This window comes from Macrotis lagotis, chromosome X (assembly GCF_037893015.1).
Source record: "Macrotis lagotis isolate mMagLag1 chromosome X, bilby.v1.9.chrom.fasta, whole genome shotgun sequence".
NCBI classification, from domain to species: Eukaryota; Metazoa; Chordata; class Mammalia; order Peramelemorphia; family Peramelidae; genus Macrotis; species Macrotis lagotis.
The window spans coordinates 96,820,653-96,837,538 of record NC_133666.1 but is presented as its reverse complement, the minus strand read 5'-3'; the positions used below and the strand labels follow the sequence as shown (position 1 = coordinate 96,837,538).

Sequence of the window (16,886 nt, the reverse complement as noted above, 5' to 3'; positions counted from 1 at the left end):
ACTTGTTCTGGACTTTAAACACTATTGCTAGGGTATTGGGTTTTTCTTTTGATAAGACTATGTCACATTTTGAAGTTCATCTTTGGTTACATGTCCTTGTTTCCATTATCTGTACATAACTCTTAAAATCTAAGTTGTTTGAGTTCCTTGAATATTCACATCAGACTTTTTTTCTTCCACATTGCAGTAGTATGTTTTTGTCATAGAAAACTCATTCTTTACCGCTTCCTGTCCCCCATGAAATGATTTCCATCATTTTAAATTGTGTGTATATGTACATACATCTACATATCCACATGCATACACACATGTAATATAAAATTTCTCAACCATTTGAAATCCCATTTCAGTTTCTAAGAAATATGCCATTTTAAACCCAATTTTCCTTTTCTCACCTTTGTGAGATTATAATCAGGTCCAAAATAGAAAAGCTATCCTTCTTGCTTCCTCAGCCTTTTGAAAAATTGAACTTATAATTAAGGCAACTCAATATCAACTTCCCTGCTTTTTGTTAAAGGCAGAACTCCCACAAATGCTCGTGGATTTGAAATTCATATTTACCACTGGAACATTACACTATGTCAAGATGTTTCCTCTAACTCATTTTCTATTTCCTCCTCTTGTACAGGTCATCTATAAGTACATCCTGATGACAATATTGTTGCTTTTTTTTAAATAATACTCTCCAAAATGCTTCCCACCATGCTTCCTCCTTCATTTTTCCAGGTTTCCTCATTGGAGAATTTCATAATACCTAGGTTATTCCACAACTCCTTTTTTTTCCAATGCATTTATTAAGCGCCTACTAAGTACAGGTCACTCTAATAAGCACTGGAGATAGAAAAACAATGAAAATCAATTCTAACCTCCCCCCTTTCAATTTTATACTTTTACCAAATATTCCATACTTATAAAAATAATTTATTTCTTTGCTTTAGGATTTTTGATTTATATTTGATTCATATCCATATTTGATTCTTTTTGATTCACATGTTTTGGGCAGTTTGGGAGAAACATTTATGCAAACATAGGCTGTATTAAATGTTTTTTAAAGTTAATTATTATCTCATTCGAATGATTTGTGATGATAATATGCATGTCTTTAAATATTATTGCATCATCAATGATAAGAATTTTGCAACATAAAACAGAAGTTAACTTTTGGCAATTTAAAAAACTGACTGAGAAAGGATTACTTTTAGTGCTATTGCCTGGTAGAGCATCTGGAATGTGGTTAGGTGTCCTAATTATACTTTCCAATTATAGATTTGCTTTTTAAAAAAATCCACTAGCTGGGTTAGTAGGTCTTTTAGCTGCTTTTTGTTTAGATAATAGCATTTGCATTTCAGTTCTCATGTTGAAGAGTATACTGGCTATTAAACTCACAGAAGTTTTATCATTTATCCAAATGAGAATATTTCTTTGGAAGGTGTTCAGGTAGGTAGCACATGATGAAGAATCATTTTCATTAGTTCAAATCTGACCTCAGGCGTCTTGCTAGCTATGAAACCCTGGGCAAGTCACTTATTTAACCCTGTTTCTCTTAGTTTCTCATCTGAAAAATGAGCTAATGAAAGAAAAACTATTCCAGTTTCTTTGCCAAGAAAACTCCAAAATGTCATTAAGAGAGTCAGACATAACTGAAAACTAAACAGCAAAGGAGATGTAGCTATACATTTTAATAACCAATAATCAATTATTTAAGTAACCAAAAGGATAACTTTGTCTTATTTGCTTTTTTAAAAAAAAAACTTATAAGCATCATCATCTTAAGAGTTAGCATTTAAATTATGCTTCATGTTCTTTTTATATGTTATCTCATTTGATCCTCACATCAGCCCTATGAAGAAGATGCTGTAATCCTGATGAGGAAACTGAGGTGGAAGTTAAAGTAACTTGTCTGCTGAAATAGTGTTTGAGTCAGAATTTGAACTTGGACCCTCTTGTTTCCAAATATACACTTTCCCACTTAGTTGTCTACATTTAATATAATAGTTTTATAAAACATTTTATAAAATTAAACTTGCATAATAGTCTCATCCTTTGCAAACAGTTGGGATTAAGATTTTGGATAAGAAAAAGATCTGTATTCTCATTTGATGCAGATATTTCCTCTTAGGAGGTCAAAGAATCACGAACAAATAGTTCAGTAAAACTTGCTGACTTGGACTTTTCTCTGTTCACTTTCTTTGGAAAATGTTTCAATTTTACATATATAGCCAGAAAGATATTTACTAAGGTAGATCTTCTCATTTACTTAACATCTCTAATTAGGTTAGTTTATAATCATGTCCTAGAACTATTTGAAACATCAGCTCCTGTATTGCTCTCTATTATATATATAATGTATCTCCCTTTTCTAGAAGCAACAAGAAGAATTAAGCTTCCAGGGTAAAATTCCTTTAAAGCTCCATTGATGAGATCCCCTTATTATAATATGAAAGTCACTGTTTTTCTAGTGCATGACACTCCCTAGAGGGGAAGGGATTGTCAAACAATGTTTATGCTTTATATAGTAGTTCTTGATTAAAATGGGAAAATATCCCAGGTGAGAATTGAGTTTGAGCAGAAAGGTTTTATCATTGTTTGATATCAATTTGTATATATATGCTAAACATCTTTTGGAATCAGGGTTCTTGACTTGGCTGTTGCTTCTGTTATTTTTCACCTTTTTTTGACAATTACCTTGAGCTTGGCATAGACACTGATTTCCCACTGCCCTTTAGCCTTGAAATAATGTAGTGAATTTCAAAAAATTTGACTAGGCTGAATGGGTTGGATTCCAGGGAACTTGGTTGGTCTTATCTTGTTTTCAGAGTTGAGTTTAGTGCTTACAAATAGTTATTGATGAAACTGTTGGATATATTTATGGGATCAAAGCCCATCACTTTCAAAAGTAGTTGACTTTTTCAGATGGAAAGGCAGTGAGTTCATGGTAAAAGAGATAATTTAACAGTTAGAATTTAACCGTCTAGCCAAGATATTCCTACAAATCTTTTTTCCAAAACTTAATTCTTCATGAATCAGCTAATGCTTTCATTGCAAGAGGAATAGCAGTCCTTGAAGTCATTGAAAGAATAGGGTCCTTGTGTAAGATGAATCTATTTTCTAATATTGAGGCAGAATGCAGAAATTTTTCTAAGTTAACTGAATGTGTTTCTGAGGGTAGTGACTCACAAGTTCCACTGAACTTGTTAAGCTATGACTAGAATGCTCTGCCTTCTCACCTCAGCCTCTTAGAAACTCTGACCTTATTCCCTTTCCAGTCTCTTCAAGCTGTTAATATCTACCCTCTTAGATGACCATGTATCTAAACTTTGTTAATAATACAGAAGCCTTCCTGACAGGCTAAACAAAGAAACCCCCCAAAAGCTCAAAACCAATAAGTCCCCACATCAAAGTAAAACCACCACCAATGGACCAATCCTCTCTCCTACTAGTGGAGAGTTTGGTATAAACTAGCTGCCAGCTCCCCAGAGCTACTCACATGAATTACTACTTTAGGAACCTACATGGACCCAAACTCCATCCAAGATGCCAGTGGGGTACCCTATATATACTCTTTGTCACTATCCCTTCAATAAAGCTTGCTTAATTTAGTCTTATGATATCCTCTGAGGTTCTTTGAGATTTTGGTAGTTTGATCTGCCTAAATTTTCATTAAGACACTTGAACTTGCATGCATAAATACACATGTGTATTTACAAACATTTCCTTCCCTTTTGGAATCTAAGTTCATTAAAAGTAGGGGTATCTTATTTTTTTCCCTTTATATCTCCATCACTTAGCTTAGTAACTGATACATTATAAGACCTTTATAACTACTTTTGATTGGTAGATTTGTCTCTGCAAAAGCAGGGAAGTTCACAAGAGGGAAAAAAATTCACAATAAAAATTAATGAGTTCTGTTTTAAACATGTTGAGTTTCAGAAGGCCTCTGGTATATCCAGTCAGAAATATCCAATAGGCAATTAGGGCTGTACATAGACATAATGGTACCAGAGGAAGTTACCAAGTGAGAGAGAGTGTCAGAAAAGGAAAAGAATACCTAGGACAAAGCCCTGGACATAGTGAATATGACATGCCTGGCAATCCATCAAAGGGGACTCATAAGGAGCCCCTCAGGGAATCCAGAGAGAACAGAATCTCAAATCGGGAGGAGAAAGATGCTCAACATTGTTAAGTAAGTGCTGTAGAGAAGTCAAGGATGAAGAAGAAGAATGGGATGTAAAATCTGGATTATTTCATTTCAGGCATGTTCTAGGAAATAAATGGTCTCTAAAGTTCCCCCTAAGCTGGTGATTCTCTGTATGGGATCCCATTTGCCTCTGGAAACAGAGATTCTTAGCCTTCCTGAATCTCTTTGGCACTCTGGTGATGCCTATGAACCCCTACTTAAAATTGTATTTTTAATACAAAAATAAAATACATAGGATTACAAAGGAAACCCTTTCATTCAGTACAACCAAATTATATTGAAATACAGTAACAACTTTTTTTGAATCTAATTCACCAATTGAGAATTAAGAACCTCTCTTCTAGAAAACACATGATGAAATCATATTTTTAGCTTCATGATAACAGAATAATGAAATTTTGTTCAATGGCATTCAGTCTGATATTGTATTTTGTAGGTTAATAAAATTTTAGAACAGTAAGGAACCAAATAGATTATGTAGTCTAGTCCCTTTATTTGATGAACCAGAAAACTGTAACCCCAGAAGTGTAAACTGATTTGCTCAAGGTCACTAGTTAAAGTTATCCAGGGAATCATTATTGTCCAAAACCAATTTTTTAAGGGCAAATAACATTGTATAACTTTAATTATTTAAAGAGAACAAACAAAAAACAAGCTAATTGTCAGTACCAGGAAAGGAAAACCCTCTAATGTCAGTCTGAAGACAGCTAGAGAATTAGTAGGGAAAAGATGGTGGTCTTTAAGGTTTTTTAAACAGTATGCATATTCTCATATTGTATAGTTGGTTGTTTGTGGTTGTTTGTCCTTCCTTCTGGAAGAAGACCAATGGTGATGCCTGGATTTGCAGTGGAATTGGAGAGGCAGAGTTGTGTAGAATCATAAGCCACATTCTCTCTTCCAGAGTCAGGGAAGTCACAACACTGTAGTGTAGTTAAATTCATACTTTTCAATGAAAAAGCATTTCTTAAGAGCTTATAACATTATTGGAACTCTGCTAATCCTTTGGGGATGCAGATACAAGCAAATGAGAGGGGTAGGTACAATACTTAAGAGGGACCTGGCTCATTCTTACTTGGTGTTACCAACACTTTCAGTCCTTTTTCATTGAAATGCTTAGGATAAAGTTCAGTCACATGCCAAGAAATGTATTCTTGACATAAGAAAAGTAAGAACTGTTATTTGTATTGGGATTTTTATCCTGCTTCTGGTGAGAAACCTGGTCCAGTTGAAACAAGGCATGGATACCAGTTGTCCCATCAGCAAATATGGGAAATCCCATAGTGATACCTAGTGGCAGTAATTGCATCTTCTTTCTTTCCCTGTGCTGCTTGCCATATAAACCTTCTTTGATCATTTTTTTAAAATAAGTCTTTGCTTGAGGGGAGTGGGGGAAGCAGGGGTTTCAGCTTCTTTATTGACGAATGAAGATCAAACATATCTGTGTTTCATAAAATGATCATTTCTTTATGGCTGTGAAGGTGAATTGCAAAGATGCTTTTTTTTTCCTTTAGAAAAACCTGTCTGATGAAGGTGAGTGGGGGTGGGGAATTGGATGGTAGTAGGTCATGCTTGTAAAGTGACCTCAACCTGGCTTCTAAGTTTACACATGTAATAGTTTAAGGGAGGTTTCCCATATTTTCTATCTAATGTATATTTATAATGAACTTAGACTCCATTAAAAAAAAAAGTCTTTTCAGAGTAAGATGGAAAAAAAATCTTGGTAATACTGCATTATGGAGGGAACAATTGAGATGATAGTTTTCCCAAGACCCTACCTCTCTATCTTATTGTGGTGAGATGGAAACTCTAGATATTCAAACATTATGCCAAAACCTTACCCTCAGAAGTAATACTTGAACAAGGTTGTCATTTTTTCAAACCAGATACTGAAAAAGTATTCTTCTTTTGAAATAAATGTTCTTAAATGGGACGGAGGGGGGTTCCATGAACTTAGATTGAAAAATATTGCATATATATTTTCACTAACTTCATTGAAACAGCATTTCCTTCAATTATTTAAACACATTATTTTGAGAAAAAGTCCGTGGGCTTCATCAGACTGACAGAGAAGGATCCATGACACCAAAAAATGGTTAAGAACTTCTAATTTGGAAAGTTTGAGTGACTGTAGAATAGTGGTTATCTTAGACTTTATTTAGGATTTATATTCCACCTATCTTCAAATAAAATTCATGGCAATTCACTATTATTCACAAAATTTGTTTTGTTTTGTTTTTTCAAATCCTGACAATTAAGTTGCCAATTAGGATAAGTCTCTCTAACATGATTGTGGAAATGTATTAATAAAACACATAATAAGCAAAATAATAAATTATGATAATATATATTGTAGTGGGATTACTATAATCATATACAATCATTTATATAATTAAAAATGATAAAATAGCACAGCATAAAGCAAATAAAATGGCCTCAGTTTTTTAAAAAAAGTCCATCTCTTGGGGTGGCTAGGTGGTGCAGTGGGGGGTGGCTAGGTGGCGCAGTGGATAGAGCACTGGCCTTGGAATCAGGAGTACCTGAGTTCAAATCTGGCCTCAGACACTTAATAATTATCTAGTTGTGTGGCCTTGGGCAAGCCACTTAACCCCATTGCCTTGCAAAATCTAAAAAAAAAGAAAAGAAAAAAGTTCATCTCTTGAGTCACTAATTCATTTTTAATCTGTTTTTTTTTTTTTGGAGTTATGACCTTAATATTACATTTCTGGGGGGGGGGGAATATTGTTCTTTGTCACTTTCCTTACAATGAGGTTCAGGATATGAGAATGAGCTGGGCATTATTAGATTTAAAATCAGGATATCTTGATTCTGATATTGATTTCCTCTTCTATATGTTTGCTCTTCCAGCCTTAAGCAGCTCAGCCCTTCTGAGCCTCAAATTTCTTCATAAAATGGGATTAAGAACACTTTCACAATCCCCCTCATAGGGAAGCAAGGAAAATAATGTATGGAAAGTACTTTAACATTATCTCAAAGAACAGGTGGAATCCTTATGGTTCTACACTTATGTCATTAATATCATAATTGAACCTTGCTTCCTACTGTAATATCATGAATCCGTATTATATCAGGCCAGTTACCTTAGATACTGTTACTATGAAATTAACTCCCACCCTAGAATATTATTTGCTTAATGTTATATTTTTCTGGAACCAAGTAATAGCATTAGGGAGCATCTACTTGCTCTTTAAAACATTTTTATAGTTAAAAAAAAATTCATGTATCAGTCAAATCTACTAGTGATGAGTTCTGTGTTGCCTGGACCATCCTTGCCCCCTATCAATTAATTGATGGCTAATTATTTTGAGACAACAAAAACTCCCTCAAAAAAAGAATCCTCCTTATATGTTGTTTCTTTTTTTGCTATGTAGCTTGGACGTTTAACAGTAAGCCTATGGTCTCATCCAGTGCAAACCTAAGATCACCTCCATGACCACTATGTTACACACTTAGAGATGTTAAAGTGAGGATGTCACTGGCAGGGAGAGGAGGGAAGTAGAATGTAGAATTCAATTCAACTTTATTTAACAACTGATATATCCAACACTCAGTTTCTGGCATGATTACTTTAATGGGCTTTTTTGTTTGATTTTGTTTGATTTGATGGCTTTTTCTTTTCTGTTGGAATATGTTCTGTGGTGTGTTTTGTTGCATTTCCCCCATCAAGGTGAGTGATTGATCTCTGCTTTTACTTGGAAAGATATTCAGAAAAGGGTCCTTTTCAATATGATCCTCAAACACCTTTTCTCTAATTTATAAAAGCATCAAATTTCCAGAGCCATTCTCAAAATAAGAGAGCAGATTTCAGACTTGAGATTTACTTAATGAATTTATTACAAGTTACACAGTTTATCCTTTTTAATAAAGGAAGAGATTTTTATCATGGAAATGGTGCTCCTAATGTGTTTCTACAAGTATAGTGAGAACCATAGCTATTCATAAACCCACATTTTGATCATTTCCCACTTGTGTGTGGGTAGCAGCAGTACAATGTTACTTTATAATGAATTGGGTCTCCTTTGGTATGAAGAAGTACTGATGTTAGTCAGACCACAGATTTGTCACAAATCCAAGGGGAAATGCAGTCATCTTGTAAAATGCAGAAGAGTGGCAGAGGGAGGATTTTCATGCCCTCTGGAGCATCAGTGACCCAGTATGGGAAAAGCATCTTATCCTTATTCTTGCTTCATCTGTCCCATCACAAAGAACAGAAACAGCCATTTTTGGTAAGCTAGCAGCATTCCATGTTACTGTTACTTTCAGTCCCTATCCCATTTGTTTTCTTAGTGAAAGTAAAGCCAAAACTCATAATAGAGAATGAAGTGGAGGCAGTTTGTCATGGTGGAAAAGAAAACCTTCTTGAACTTGAACTTGAGAGAATCTTGAGGGAGCAGCTAGTTGGTGAAGTGGATAGAGTACCAGCCCTGGAGTCAGGAGTACCTGAGTTCAAATCCAGTCTCAGATACTTAATAATTACCTAGCTGTGTGGCCTTGGGCAAGCCACTTAACCCTCATTGCCTTGCAAAAACTAGAGAGAGAGAGAGAGAGAGAGAGAGAGAGAGAGAGAGAGAGAGAGAGAGAGAGAGAGAGAACCTTAAGTATGACTCCTTTCAAATCTTATTACTTTTGCAGCAGTAAATGAGCAAGCCACTTAAAATCCTCTGGGCCTCAGCTTCCTCATCTTTATAGTAGGGATGATAATATCTATGACTAACACTGCAATTATTGTGAGGATCAAAACATATTTCACATTAAGCTTTTCTAAGCCTTAAAATGTCAGCTGTTCTTACAAATTGACCAGCACCAGGCAAAGTCTTTTCCATTCTTATAAACCAAAGGTCATTTCCATTCATTTTCCTGGTTGTTTTATATATTTCATCCTGTAGAATACTATACTATATTAAAGCATAAAGGTGAAAGTACCATTTTTTTTAGGGTTAGGAATTGTTTCTTTTTTGTTTTTGTAGCCTCAGACCTCATAGTCAGTCTCTTTGTGTCTTTTTTTTAGATTTTTTTTTTTGGCAAGGCAGTGGGGTTAAATGACTTGTCCAAGGTCACACAGCTAAGTAAGTAAATAAGTATTAAGTGTCTGAGGCTAGATTTGGAACTCAGACTCTAGGGCCAGTGCTTTCTCCATTGTGTCACATAGCTGCTCCAAGTATCCTTTTTTTAAGCTAATTTTTTTTCTGCTAATCCCTCCTTTTTTTCCTTCTCTATCTTATAGGATCTTAGATTTAGATCTTAGAAGTCACAGGGTCCAAATTTCTCATTAAAGAATGAGGTCCAGGAAGTTAGGAATTGTCCAGGGTCACACAGGTAGTATCCAAAGTGAGATTTCAACTTGGGCTCTCCTACTTCAAATATGGCATTTAATCTCCTTTATCAGCTGACTTTCTTCCTACCTTTTGTTTATATTCTTCTGACATTTTACTCTTTTTTATCTTTCTTGGTCTTTCCCTCTCCCTCTCTATTTTTTCCTTCCCTTACTCTCCTTTCCTTTCTCCTTTTACCTTCTCTGAAGTTTTTGATAGAAGTAAAGAAGGAAAGAATGAGGAGATGAGAGTCCTAGGGCCAAGCTTTAGAGTTAGAAGGGACCTTAAACCAACTGTCTCATTTTATAATTGAACAAACTGAGACCCAATGAGATTCACTTGCTTAAGGTCACACAGTCCAAGAGTCAAGATTTGAACTTGAATCTTTTTATGCCTTGCACCACAGAAAAAGAGAAGACCATTAAATACATGGTGGATAAAGATATTTCACCCACTCCTCAGTTTTGGCCTAGAGCTCTCTTGTTAATAGTGTGCCGTATCACTTACTGACCCAAACAAAACTTAGCAAACAGAATGCTGAAGAAAATATTTCTTCCTTAAGGAATGTTAATATGTCCTATATAGTAGAAATAATATGAGATTGACCAGTTAGCATAAATAAATTATCAATGAGACTGTATCAGAAGAGTGGTGTGCTTTGAGGGTTGAAATGAAACCCAGTGACCTGAAGGTTGTGAAGTTTTTCTGGGAGAAGCTGAAGCTGTAATTTAATTCTCCTAATAAGAGAGAGTGACAGACAGAGATTGATTGACCACGAAATACTGAGGATTGTTAAGGTTTCTGAAATACAATTTAACTTCAGTAAAAGATGTTTTTGAGGCAGATAATTTTTCTGGTTTTCCTGTGCTACGAGAAAAGTTTGAAGCCCAATTAACAACCTGAGTCTTTTAATATACCTCTTTAGTTGTAATGAGTTGTTTCACAGTGTGGGAGGTGGTTTCCTAAAACTTTTGAGGCCCTCCAATATGTTAATAATTTGCACCATAGGCTTCTCTGGAAATTTCTTTCCATGCTAAATAATCTGATTCTGATCTGTTTTCTCACTGTTTTCTTCTCACTTTTAAATCAACAACCTCTCAGACATTTTAGTTTTTTGTTTTCTGTGGTTTGTGTGACCTCTAGTGGACAAATCTTATATAACTGGTCAGGTTAAATTTTTTGTTTTCCTATATTGGAGCACAATCTTATTAGATTCATAAGATTTGGAGATAGGTTAGGAATTAACTAATCCAACCTTCTAATTTAATATATGTGGAAATTGCTATGAGGCAAAGTAAAATGATTTGCTACAGGTTGCACAGACAGGAAAGGAAAATCATAGCCAAGACTGGAATTTCGTATCTTCTTAACCTTGTATGATTGTAATGTTAGGAACTCTGGATTTGAGGGAGAAGGAATCTTCTACTTCACTTATCCTTAGCAGATAAATGAAAATTTCTGTTGAAAGTCATAAGTGCATATTTTCCTAACTTGGTAATTTTCCTCAAAAATGTATGTTTGAGCCTCTAGCACAATTATTTGGATGGTGCTTTTGACCAGATCTCAGAAAACCTGGGTTTGGGTGACAGTAGGCAGATTATTGGAACTCTTTGTGATTTGCTTTAACCCATTAGAAAAATGAGAACTGGTGACCTGTATTTATATAGTGAAATCATAGATGCTACACAGTGAATCCATAGTGAAGGTAATTAAACTACTTTTCATAAGACTATTCAATCATATAAGGCATCATTGGACCTAGCACTATCTTTTTTGCAAATAAGTAAACTGAGGCCCAGAGAGGTTAACTTGCCTTGTGAGGGTCACATAAGCCAATAAGTATATTAGATGGGATTTGAAATTAGGCCTTCTGAACTTTTAATTGCTTACCAGTGATTAGAATGATTCAGGTTAAAGCAATGTTTTACTAAATTATCTAAGTATTTATATAATGATTTTGTAGACAGCCACCTGGTCTTCAGACTCAATATTCTGTCCTTTGGTGAAGGCATTACTCTTGTTTTCTGAATATCAAGTTAGGAATTTTGCACCAAAGATACAGAGATGAAAAATGATACTGTCTCTGCAACCTTCAATGAGTTTTCAGTCAAATGATAAGATCTAGGGAGAGTGCATTTAAAACAACAACTTGAAAAGGAGGGAATCATTTTTGGCTGGGAAAATCAAAGAAAAATTCTATGGAGAAAGTGCCATCTGAGCAGGGCCTTAAAAAAAAAAGACTTTTAATAGACTGATAGAAAAGAGAATATCCCAGACATTGGAAGGGGTGGGGGAAGACAGCTTAGATGAGTGCATAGAGTAGGGAGAGCGAAAAATAATACTGAATTAGGGAATAGGTAATCAGTTTAATGAAAGATTTTGGAGTGTTTGGAGTGTTGTAGTGTGAAATCAATCTAAATAGGTCAATTGGGACTGGATTGTAGTAGCCTTTATTTTATCCTTTACATAACAAAAAAGCCACCATAAATTTTTGAAAAAAAAAAAAAGAATGTCATTTCTGTGCCAGAGGAAGATTATGTTGGTATCTGTGTCAAGGGCAGATGAGAGAGAAGAGACTAGAGAGTATCATAATAGACCAGAAAAGACACAATAAAGCTCTAAACTAGAGCAAATACAGTGTGAGTGGGGAGCATGAGACAGATTACGGATTACAGATACAAGAGATATGAAAGTTGGATTGACTGTGAGATTGGATGTGAGGAGTAAGGAAGAGGAAGAGTTGGAGAAGAGTAAATCTTCTAGTCATAGAATGCTTCAAGTTTTGAAACCAGAAGGAATCTTAAGAAAAATTTTACTTCACTGACCTCATTTTATTTGTTAGGAAACTGAGGTTCAGAGGGGTTGAGTAAACTGTCTAACATCAGTGGCAAAAACAGATTTAAACCTATACTTCCTGACTGTCCATAATTATAGATTATGGTTTGAAAGGCCATTACCTCTTCCAGAGGTTCTTAAAGTCTATCAATTTGTTCTTTTAGTATTTTGACAACTATTTTCTATATAATTGCTTTTCTTTGAAATCTTAAATATTTTATTTCCATTTAAAAAATTATTCTGAAAAAGGGTCCATGATGTAGTCCATGCCCCTCTTTTACAGATGAAGAATCTAAGGCCTAGGGATTTTTTTTGAAATGACTTTCCTAGGTCTCACAAGTAAATGACAGAGCTGGGATTTGAATCCTGGAGCACTGGTCCCAAATCTAGTGTTAGTTCACTCTAGACTGGTTTGTTGTTTTAACTATATACCATGCCTCCCAAAGAAGTATTCAGAGCTTGGACTTGCCCTTGTCTGAGTTCAATGCAGAATTCTTTTTTTTTTAGGTTTTTTTTTTTTTAGGTTTTTGCAAGGCAAATGGGGTTAAGTGGCTTGCCCAAGGCCACACAGCTAGGTAATTATTAAGTGTCTGAGGTTGAATTTGAACCCAGGTACTCCTGACTCCAAGGCTGGTGCTTTATCCACTTGTGCCACCTAGCCGCCCCAATCCACTGTGCCACCTAGCCACCCCCAGAATTCTTAACAATTGGCTTATTAATTAATCAATTGGCTTATTTATTATAAGCCAATATTCTTTTCTAAACTATTCTTGGTTATCAACTGATTGTTGTCCTTCGTAATTGAAGAAGATCACGATGACATGACATGCATGATATGTTGATTAAAGGGAGGGGAATGTTGTACAAAGACATCCTTCTCACTGCCTCTTCCAGAATTAACTTAACCCTCACATCCAGGGCCATCTTCAATTGTCCTGATTCATATCTGATCCCTAGACCCAGATATCTCCAGAGGAGAAAGCAAGGCTGGTGACTTAGCACAGCATTCCCCTCACTCAAATTCAATTCATGTGCTTGTCAGATCATCAACTCCCTGATGTTGTGGTCTTCTTTGAGAATGAAGACAAGCAATAACAACAACCCAATGGCCCGAAAGTATAGGAAACAGGACTTCTGGGGTTGGTCTGGATACAATGGGAGACCTTGACCTTTTTTTTTTTTTTTTTTTTTTGGTATTTTTGTTTCTTTTTAAGATTTTATTTTGAGTTTTACAATTTTCCCCCTAATCTTCCTTCCCTCTTCCCCCCCGCAGAAGGCAGTCTGTTAGTCTTTACAATGTTTCCATGGTGTACATTGATCTAAGTTGAATGTGATAAGAGAGAAACCATATCCTTAAGGAAGAAAAATTAAATATAAGAGACAGAAGAATTACATAGTAAGCCAACGGGTTTTCCCCCCCTAAAATAAAGGTAATAGTCTTTGGTCTTTGTTCAAACTCCACAATTCTTTCTCTGGATTTAAGATGGTATTCTCCACCACAGATACCCCAAAATTGTACCTGATTGTTGCACTGATGGAATGAGCAAGTCCATCAAGGTTGGTCATCACCCCCATATCATCAGGGTGTAGAATATTTTTCTGGTTCTGCTCATCTTGTTCAGCATCAGTTTATGCAAATCCTTCCAGGCTTCCCTGAATTCCCATCCCTCCTGGTTTCTAATAGAACAAGTGTTCCATGATATACATATACTACAGTTTGTTAAGCCATTCCCCAATTGAAGGACATTTACTTAGTTTCCAATTCTTTGCTACCACAAACGGGGCTGCTATGAATATTTTTGTACAAGTGATATTTTTACCCTTTTCATAATCTCTTTAAGATATTGTTGGGTCAAAGGGTATGCATATTTTTCTTGTCCTTTGGGTGTAATTCCAAATTGAATGAGTTGAATGAGTTCACAGCTACACCAACAGTGTAATAGTGTCTCAGATTTCACAGCTGCACCAACAGTGTAATAGTGTCCCATATTTCCCACATCCCTTCCAACAATGATCATTATCCTTTCTGGTCATATTGGCCAGTCTGAGAGGTGTGAGGTGGTATCTCAGAGATACTTTAATTTGCATTTCTCTATTAAGTAATGATTTAGAGCAATTTTTCTTTTTTCTTTTTTTTTTTGCAAGGCAATGGGGTTAAGGGGCTTACCCAAGGCCACACAGCTAGGTAATTGTTAAGTGTCTGAGGCGGGATTTGAACTCAGGTACTCCTGACTCCAACCGGTGCTCTATCCACTATGCCGCCACCTAGCTACCAAGAGCAATTTTTCATGTGACTATGGATTGCTTTGATTTCCCCATCTGTAAATTGCCTTTGCATATCCTTTGACCATTTATCAATTGAGGAATGACTTTTTTTGAAAATTTGACTCAGTTCTCTGTATATTTTATTTTTTTATTTTTTCTTTTTTTTCTTTTTTTTCTTTTTTTTTAGTTTTTTGCAAGGCAAATGGGGTTAAGTGGCTTGCCCAAGGCCACACAGCTAGGTAATTATTAAGTGTCTGAGACCCGGATTTGAACCCAGGTACTGACTCCTGGGCCGGTACTTTATCCACTACACCACCTAGCTGCCTCATCTGTATATTTTAGAAATGAGTTCTTTGTCAGAAATACTGGTTGTAAAAATTGTATCTCAATTTACTACATTTCTTTTGATCTTGGTTATACCTTGACCTTTCAAATATAGGTTTTCCTTTGTAATTGAGGCACATCAGTTGTACAGTAATGCCAGACAAAGTGTCATGGTATTTTTATGGTGATAAACTTATGTGTATTATAAATCTATAATCATTAGACAGTAGGGTAAAATTAAACCTGTCTCTCAGTGGTCTAATTGTCAGTACAGTACTATTTGGCAGCAAGATTTCGACAGTAGGACAAAATTAATGTGTTCTTTGATGGTCTCTGCAATTATATTCTCCCTGGAACCCAAAGATTTTAGTTTCCTAGAAGCTGCCTGGCAGGTCACGGGAATAATACCACCAGATCTCTAGTCAGCATTGTTTATAGTTGGAACTACAATGGCATCTGATCATCTTCGAGCCACCAACTTTCATTCTTGATAAGTGAAAACATTCTTGGCAGATGCTTCATTCTGGTTCATCTTGCCACCAGTCCAAGAATTTCATATCTCGTAGCACTATACAAAAATCCCCAGAAATCCCTTTTACATTCTGAAAAGCCAAAAAGCTAGAACTGGGTTCCTATTCCATTATTCCCAACTGGAGTATCCAGGTGCCTCAGGCTGGGTTTGAACAGTAGGAATAAATTTTTTAGGCAATGTCAACTCAGAAACAGGGCCACTAAGCCAAACACAAGGATATCTGCCTGTCATATGCTGATTTTAAAATATATACATTATCTATGATGTATTTTTATTTATTATTTTGTTAAATATTTTCTCGCTGCTTCCAGTGGCAGGAGGGGTTGTTGTGTTGCCTTGGTGTATTTGTTTGACACATCTGTCTACACAGTCACATAATCCCTTACTTGAGCATCCTGCTTTCCTTAAACATAGTCACATATATTCCATTATAATGTGTTGATTTTATGGGACCAATCCAGGCTGCCACACTAAACATCGGGTTGTTACCATTTTCCTTCTAACCTTGAAGTGTGACTCAAGGGATGTTGCCAACACTGAACTAAGAGGCTAATTCAGAAACCAGACAGAAAAGATATTTAAAACTTGTGAGATCAAAGACAAAGAGAGATAAAGCACCTTTCTATTTAAATTTGTCTGGGGCTATAGGATTCTTTTCCATCAAACTTTGTTTTCTGCCCAGCTTTGCACATAGAGCAACTGTGTCTTTCACAACCCTTTATCCCAATACTTACCAGTCTTTTTTGTCTGAAAGCCGCCCCCCCCCCCCCCAATCCTCCTCCAAAAGTTATCTTTGCTTACATTCCTCTTCAATTGTTCAGTCTTGTTCAGTAGTTTCAGACTCTTCATGACTCCATTTGGGTTGGTTTGATTGTTGTTTTTTTTTTTAGCTAAGATACTGGAATGGTTTACCATTTCTTTCTCCTCATTTTACAGGTGAGGAAACTGAGGCAAGCAGGGTTAATTAAGTGACTTTCCCAGGGTCACACACATAGAACCTGAGATTGGATTTAAACTCAGCTTTTCCTGACTCCAGGCTCAAGCTTTATCCATTGTACCACTTAGCTTCCCCTTCGTAGTAGGAGGCAACCTGCTATAACATTTGTATCATATTGAAGCAGCAGTTATTCATGGGGGTTATGGGGGGGGGGTTACTTTTAAGCATAGCAACAAAATACTTTTGTCCATAAGGGAACTAGACCTTGAGTGTGAGCTTGTCAGCCAGGGAATGTTCTGTTACAGTCCAGACAGGCAGTATAGTCACTCCATCATCCTTCCCCAGAGTTTCTTCAAGAGGCATTTTAATAATCAAACTGAAAAATTCTACTTTTCTACAACACTGAATCTATTTCAATTTCCATGCCTTGTGTTGGCTCATATACTGGGTAAAGAAATACCTTGT

General features: G+C 35.9%; 1 protein-coding gene across 7 annotated transcripts in view; it reads left to right on the top strand.

Annotated features, from left to right (window-relative positions):
* Positions 1-16,886, top strand: part of PALM2AKAP2 (PALM2 and AKAP2 fusion) — a 534,014-nt gene that overhangs the window by 500,654 nt on the left and 16,474 nt on the right. The window lies entirely within an intron of this gene.